General features: G+C 43.6%; 1 protein-coding gene across 1 annotated transcript in view; it reads right to left on the reverse strand.

The window, feature by feature from the left end:
• gnptab (N-acetylglucosamine-1-phosphate transferase subunits alpha and beta) overlaps positions 1-7,090 on the reverse strand; it is a 68,509-nt gene that overhangs the window by 37,375 nt on the left and 24,044 nt on the right. The gene's annotated exons all lie outside the window — the stretch shown is intronic.

Genomic DNA, 7,090 nt, shown 5'->3' on the forward strand with positions numbered 1-7,090 from the left:
TGGGAATATGTACATATTTTCTACCTTGCAATTCATAACTAAAGAAAGAAAAAAAGTATATCCTTGTGTGGTGTCTTTTAATTGCACTTATCTTTTTGCACTCTCCCAGAGCCTAGTGTCTTTATTCTCTAGCTATTGAACCTGGCCTATCATCGACGTGTACATACCTAGTAGTGGGTTACATTCATACTAGTATATATTAGTTTATTACCTAAACATAATAAAATTTGGCAATAAGCAGCACAGTTCCAATGAGCAGCATAGTTGCAATACTGTCGTTTGCCACAATATACAATAATAAAAAAAATGATTTCCACAATAATGCTTTGATTTGCTTTTGATGTATTTTTTTCCCTTCTTTACCTGGTAAATGAATATCTGTAACTCGGTAACAGTGCAGAAACCTACCATGTACTTACATGATATATGAAACACGTTTACTTTCTTGGTAAGAAATTGGTAATACTTTGGTAAGAGCGTTCACTTTACTTTACAGTACAGTTTCCCCTTCTTTACCTGGTAACTGAATATCTGTAACTCGGTAACAGTGCAGAAACTTACCTTGCACTTACATGATACATGAAATAAGTTTAATTGCTTGGTAAGAAATTGGTAATACTTTGGTAAGAGCGTTCGCTTTACTTTACAGTACAGTTTCCCTTTCTTTACCTGGTAACTGAATATCTGTTACTTGGTAACAGTGCAGATACTTACCATGTATTTACATGATATATAACAAGTTCATTTTCTTGGTAAGAAATTGGTAATACTTTGGTAGTACAGTTTCCTCTTCTTTACCTGGTAACTGAATATCTGTAATTCAGTAACAGTGCAGAAACTTACCATGTACTTACATGATACATGAAATAAGTATAATTGCTTGGTAAGAAATTGGTAATACTTTGGTAAGAGCGTTCGCTTTACTTTACAGTACAGTTTCCCCTTCTTTACCTGGTAACTGAATATCTGTAACTCGGTAACAGTGCAGAAACTTACCATGTACTTACATGATACATGAAATAAGTATAATTGCTTGGTAAGAAATTGGTAATACTTTGGTAAGAGCGTTCGCTTTACTTTACAGTACAGTTTCCCCTTCTTTACCTGGTAACTGAATATCTGTTACTTGGTAACAGTGCAGATACTTACCATAGTAAGTTTATTTTCTTGGTAAGAAATTGGTAATACTTTGGTAAAAGCGTTCGCTTTACTTTACAGTACAGTTTCCCCTTCTTTACCTAGTAACTGAATATCTGAAACTCGGTAACGGTGCAGAAAGGTACCATATACTTGCATGATTTATGAAACAAGTTTAATTACTTGGTAAGAAATTGGTAATACTTTGGTAAGAGCATTCGCTTTACTTTACAGTACAGTTTCCCCTTCTTTACCTGGTAAATAAATATATGTTACTTGGTAACAGTGCAGAAACTTACCATGTACTTACATGATTTATGAAACAAGTTTAATTACTTGGTAAGAAATTGGTAATACTTTGGTAAGAGCATTCGCTTTACTTTACAGTACAGTTTCCCCTTCTTTACCTGGTAAATAAATATATGTTACTTGGTAACAGTGCAGAAACCTACCATGTACTTACCAAACACTTTTGACTCAACGGCTACAAGAATGAAGATAAAGCCCATGGCAATGTGTGACATCAGCAATTGTTTTGTCAGGTAAGTACCACATTTACCCATGCAATAAATGGGTATGTATGGTGATAAACACAGTAACTACAATGAAATACTGTTCCTTGTAAGTTCTGACTTTGGAGTTGTGTAATTACCATCCAGAGCAGCACATTAACCTAGTAATTAAATGTGGTACTGCTGTAAAACAAACAGGAGGTAAATAGGTAGTACTTTCATCCATTTTTAAATTGCCATCAAACAATAATTACCCAGAAAATACACAGTGTAGTGTCATGGTAAGTTTTGAGGTTTTTCCTCTCTAATTACATAGTATTTACATCGTAATTACCCCCCTTTTACATTCTAGGTACCATGTAACTTCTCTCTGTTACCCAGTTGTTACCCAGAAAGTACATAGTAAATACTGTACCGTAGAGAGAAGTTACATGGTACCTAGAATGGAAAAAAGGGGGTAATTACGATGTAAATACTATGTAATTACAGGGGAAAACTCAAAACTTACCAAGAAACTACACTGTGTATTTTCTGGATAACAATTGGATAATTTCTCTCTGTTACCCATTTGTTACCCAGAAAATACACAGTGTAGTTTCATGGTAACTTTTGAGTTTTTTTCCCCCTGTAATTACACAGTATTTACATCGTAATTACCCTCTTTTTACATTCTAGGTACCATGTAATTTCCCTCTGTTACCCAGTTGTTACCCAGAAAGTACATAGTAAATACTGTACCGTAAAATAAAGCGTTACCGAAATGTGTTACATGGAACTGCAAGAGATTGGTGGGACGTTGCTAGGGCTGACATTGCAACATGGAGTGCTTTTGAGCGCAGCTTTCTGTCTGCATTTCTCTCAGAGAATTATGAGGATGAACTTGCAGAAAGAGTGAGGACTCGTGTTCAACGGGAGAATGAAAGCATCCGGGACTTCGCCTACATGTATCGCGCCCTATGCAAACGTTGGAAGCCCGCAATACAGGAGGAGGAAGTCATTAAGTTGATCCTAAAGAACATCAACCCTCAACTTGCAAGTCAATTGAGAAGCAACGGTGTCAAGACTGTGGATGGTTTGGTCCGCCTGGGGCAACAATTGGAGAGAGACAAGGAGAATCAGCGTCAATATGAACAAAAGATCCAGTCTGCTCCCCAGCCCCGACTACCCAACCCTGCACAGAGTTTGCCATCCACGTCTAAGCCACCCCAACCATACTGTTGGCGTTGTAAGGGGTCGCACGCACCTGCCTCTTGCTCCCAAATGACTTCTAGTCACAAAAAGCCCTATAAATCTTCTCCACCTCAACCAGGTTCAAGCGCTGCTGACACACAAGCTGCTGTTTCAGTTGGTCATGATAATCTCACAGACGACTCTCTTCCATCTGGTACTCTGAGTGTGCCTCTGCAGTTAACTGTTCCACTGAAGATCGAGTCCTGGAAGGGCCCAGCAATGTTGGATACGGGCTCATCCTACACTCTGCTAAATGAAAAGCTGTGGTTAAACGTGCGTAAGCCAAATGATGAACTCAAGCCATGGACTACAGGTCCCATTTATCTGGCAGATGGTGGTGCCCGTGAACCCCTTGGTTGGGGTGAAGTAGAGTTGACTGTGCAATCAGCTCCAGTTATTCTACCAGTGGCAGTTCTCGGTGCACAGACACTGGCTTTTCCTGTTGTTCTTGGGCTAGACTACATCTTCTTTACTGGCCTGCAAGTTGATGTCAGGAACAATATGTACTGGTTTCAACCCCATGAAAGGTTCTCCTTCCTGCAGGAAGGTGCCTCACTCAAAGAGTGGCACCCCTCAGTTGCACTCTTTTCTGCCATGGCCCCACACCCCCTATGTGCTGATGAGACTGACCTTATAGGCATGGCCTGTCGTGATGCTTGTCTTGAGGGGGGGGGGAGACAACAGCTAATGTTGCAGTTGAAACAGAACAGTGATGTGTGCACCAATGCGTTGGGTCAAACAAATGTGCTAAGCCACAAAATCTACGTGAGTCATGAGGTTCCAATTAGGCAAAAGCCTTACCGAGCTTCTCCGGTGAAACAAAAAATTATGGATGACCTCATTCAAGAAATGTTGAAGGCAGGTGTCATTGAACCTTCCTCTTCTGCATGGGCATCACCTGTAGTTTTAATCCCCAAGAAGACTGGTGGATACAGATTTTGTGTGGATTACAGGAAATTGAATTTGGTCACTCAAACCAATGCCTACCCCATTCCGACAATCCAGGAAATACTGGAGTCTCTCACTGGAGCAGTGGTATTCTCCACTCTTGACCTCAACAGCGGGTATTGGCAAGTCAGGATGGATGGAAGTTCCACGGATAAGACTGCGTTCATATCCCGCAGCGGCCTTTACCATTTCAAGGTTATGCCGTTTGGACTGAAGAATGCTCCCGCTAGCTTCCAGCGATTAATGGAGAAGGTGTTGGGGGAATTGCGAGGGAAAATATGCTTTGTGTACCTTGATGACATAATCATATACTCCGCCTCCATAGAGCAACATTTCCTGGACGTCCAAGCTGTCCTTGACAAACTACGAAAAGCTCACCTCACGGTGAACATGAAGAAAACCCACTTTTTCCGTCCCTCATTGAAGTTCCTCGGACATGTGGTATCCGCAACAGGCATCGCTGTCGATCCAGCCAAAACACAGGCTGTTCAGGAGTTTCCAGTACCTAGGAACTTGAAAGAACTTCAGAGGTTCCTTGGCATGGCTGGATGGTATCATCGGTTTGTGCCCAATTTCTCAAAACTGGCTGATCCTCTAAATGCACTTAAGAGGAAGGGAGCGAAGTTTACCTGGACCCCAGAGTGCCAGGCCTCCTTTGATGCTCTAAAACAGCACTTGGTCTCTCCACCCATCCTGGGTCACCCCAACCTCAGTCTGCCCTTCACTGTGTACACTGACGCAAGCGACGTAGGACTGGGGGCTGTGCTTGTGCAGCGCACAGATTCGGGAAGTGAAGAGATTCTTGCCTTTGGCAGCCGTGCCCTCAATTCAGCCGAACGCAATTACTCGGCCACCGAAAAAGAATGTCTGGCAGTGGTATGGTCCCTCGAAAAGTGGAGATATTACCTGGAGGGCAGACATTTCACAGTGGTCACTGATCATTCATCCCTCATCTGGGTCTTTAAGACTCAAAAACCCAGCACCCGTCTCATACGCTGGGCTCTGAGACTACAGGAGTTCTCTTTCTCTGTGGAGTACCGTAAAGGGAAATACAATACTGTACCCGATGCCCTCTCCAGAGCTCCAACTGACCACATTAAGCCAACTGCCTTGACATGTGCTGCAGTCATGCCTGCACAGAAAGAGGACCGAGAGGAGTTGCCCATAACAGATGATGTTCTTTGGCAAGCCCAACAATCTGATCCGGAGATCATGAAAGTCTATGATGAAATCCTGACCTCTGGAGATGTGGATGTTAGCAAGGTTACCAGATTTACCATCATTGAGGATAAGGTGTTCCGGGTGGTTACCTTGCCCCACAAAATCCAGTACCAAGCTTACATTCCAGAAAACCTTAGAACTCAGCTCCTGGAATTTTTTCATGCGCATCCCCTGTCTGGCCACTTGGGTCGATTCAAAACCTACAAACGAATACATGCCCTGGCGTACTGGCCCAACCTTAGTGTCGACGTGAAGAACTTTGTACAGAACTGCCACACCTGTCCGCTTTACAAACCTGAATGCAGGCGTCCACCTGGAAAACTGGAACAAACCATCGTCAGCCGACCCTGGGAGATGTTAGGTGTGGACTTGATGGGCCCCTTACCAAGAAGCTCGTCAAATAACGTCCACCTACTGGTTTTTGTGGACTACTACTCTCGTTGGGTGGAGCTATTTCCCCTACGCACTGCCACAGCTGAGACTGTGTCTCGAGTTCTCATCAAAGAGATTCTGACTCGCTGGGGTGTTCCGGACTACCTCCTATCTGACCGAGGGTCCCAGTTTGTCTCTGACCTCTTCCAGACTGTCTGCCGCCAATGGGGACTTAAACACAAAATGACGACGGCCTATCATCCCCAGACAAACATGACCGAGAGGGTAAACCGCACCCTGAAGACTATGATCTCCTCCTACGTTGGTAACCATCACAAACACTGGGACAAACACCTCCACGAATTCCGGTTTGCCTTAAACACTGCTGTCAGTGAGTCTACCGGCGTGACGCCTGCAGAGGTGAATCTCAATCGGCTACTCCGAGGACCCTTGGACATGTTGTTGCAGCCACCAGGAAGTAGCACTCCAGCCTGCTCTCCAGAATCTCCCGTCTACAAAAAAGCTGCAGAAATGAGCCAGATGAAAAACTATGTGGATCAGAAGCTAATTAAGGCTCGGGAGAAACAAAAGGCACACTACGACAAAACCAGGAGGGACGTGCTCTATGAGGAACAGGATCGAGTCTGGATGCGGTCACACCCCTACTCTAAGGCAGAGAAAGCTTTTTCTGCCAAGCTGGCTCCCAAATGGCAAGGCCCATATCGCATTGTAAGGCAACTAACCCCTCTCAACTATGAGATTGTTCTGGAAGAAACTGGCGAAGACCTCAGAGTGACCCATGTGTCACGTTTGAAACCTTGTTATCCAACTGCTAAGGAAGTGGAAGATGATCAAAGATCCAAGGTCTTACAACTCTTTTTAGAGGAAAGTGAGGACGACGAGTTTCTTGGATTCCATCCAACTCAGAGTGATGATGTCAAAAGTTCTCTCCTACCCGTCTTTAAGGATGCTGATTCTTCGCTTACTGACTCTCTTGCTCAAAGGAAACGAGTATGGGAAATACTTGCAGAGAGTAGTGATGATGAAGATTTTCAAGGATTCCTAAGTGAGGACCTTGATTAAGACGCCTCACCATACAGTGCGGCTTTTTCCAGGAGGGGAGGAATGTAACAACCTCTGCCTTCAGAAACCAATGTCAGAGTTCGTTTTTTTTCTTATGTCAAGAGTTCCCTATCAAAATCCCTGCCTTGTCTTTTTGGTGTAATACCCAAAACCCGCCACTAGCCAGAATGGCGCTGTCACACTAGATTTTGTATAAAACCAAAGAAGAAGCCAGCATTATGGCGGAGCCAAGTATCCAGCTGATTTTCTCTGGAGAACTTTCCCCGTGCGTTTTGTTATTTTCTCCTACAAGTTGTCGCTCTCGCTGTTGCACTGGGACCAAAATCTTTCCTGTGGATTATCTGCAAGACCAACACACTTTACTACGGTAACTCTGTTCTCTGCCTTGGAAACGGATTATTACCACAGAAGAGAAAGTTTGCTGCTTGCTGAGGAAATCCCGGACTGGAGTATGCTAGCGCTACGGATCTGGTAGGCCCTCTGACTCTGACTGAACGTGACATTGACTATCTTTCTTTTTCTTTTTCTTCGTTGTTCAAGATGTGACTTTGCTGCTGTTGGGATTTATTCTTTGAGGGTGGATGTAA

The sequence above is a fragment of the Engraulis encrasicolus genome, chromosome 15, assembly GCF_034702125.1.
Source record: "Engraulis encrasicolus isolate BLACKSEA-1 chromosome 15, IST_EnEncr_1.0, whole genome shotgun sequence".
NCBI lineage: Eukaryota > Metazoa > Chordata > Actinopteri > Clupeiformes > Engraulidae > Engraulis > Engraulis encrasicolus.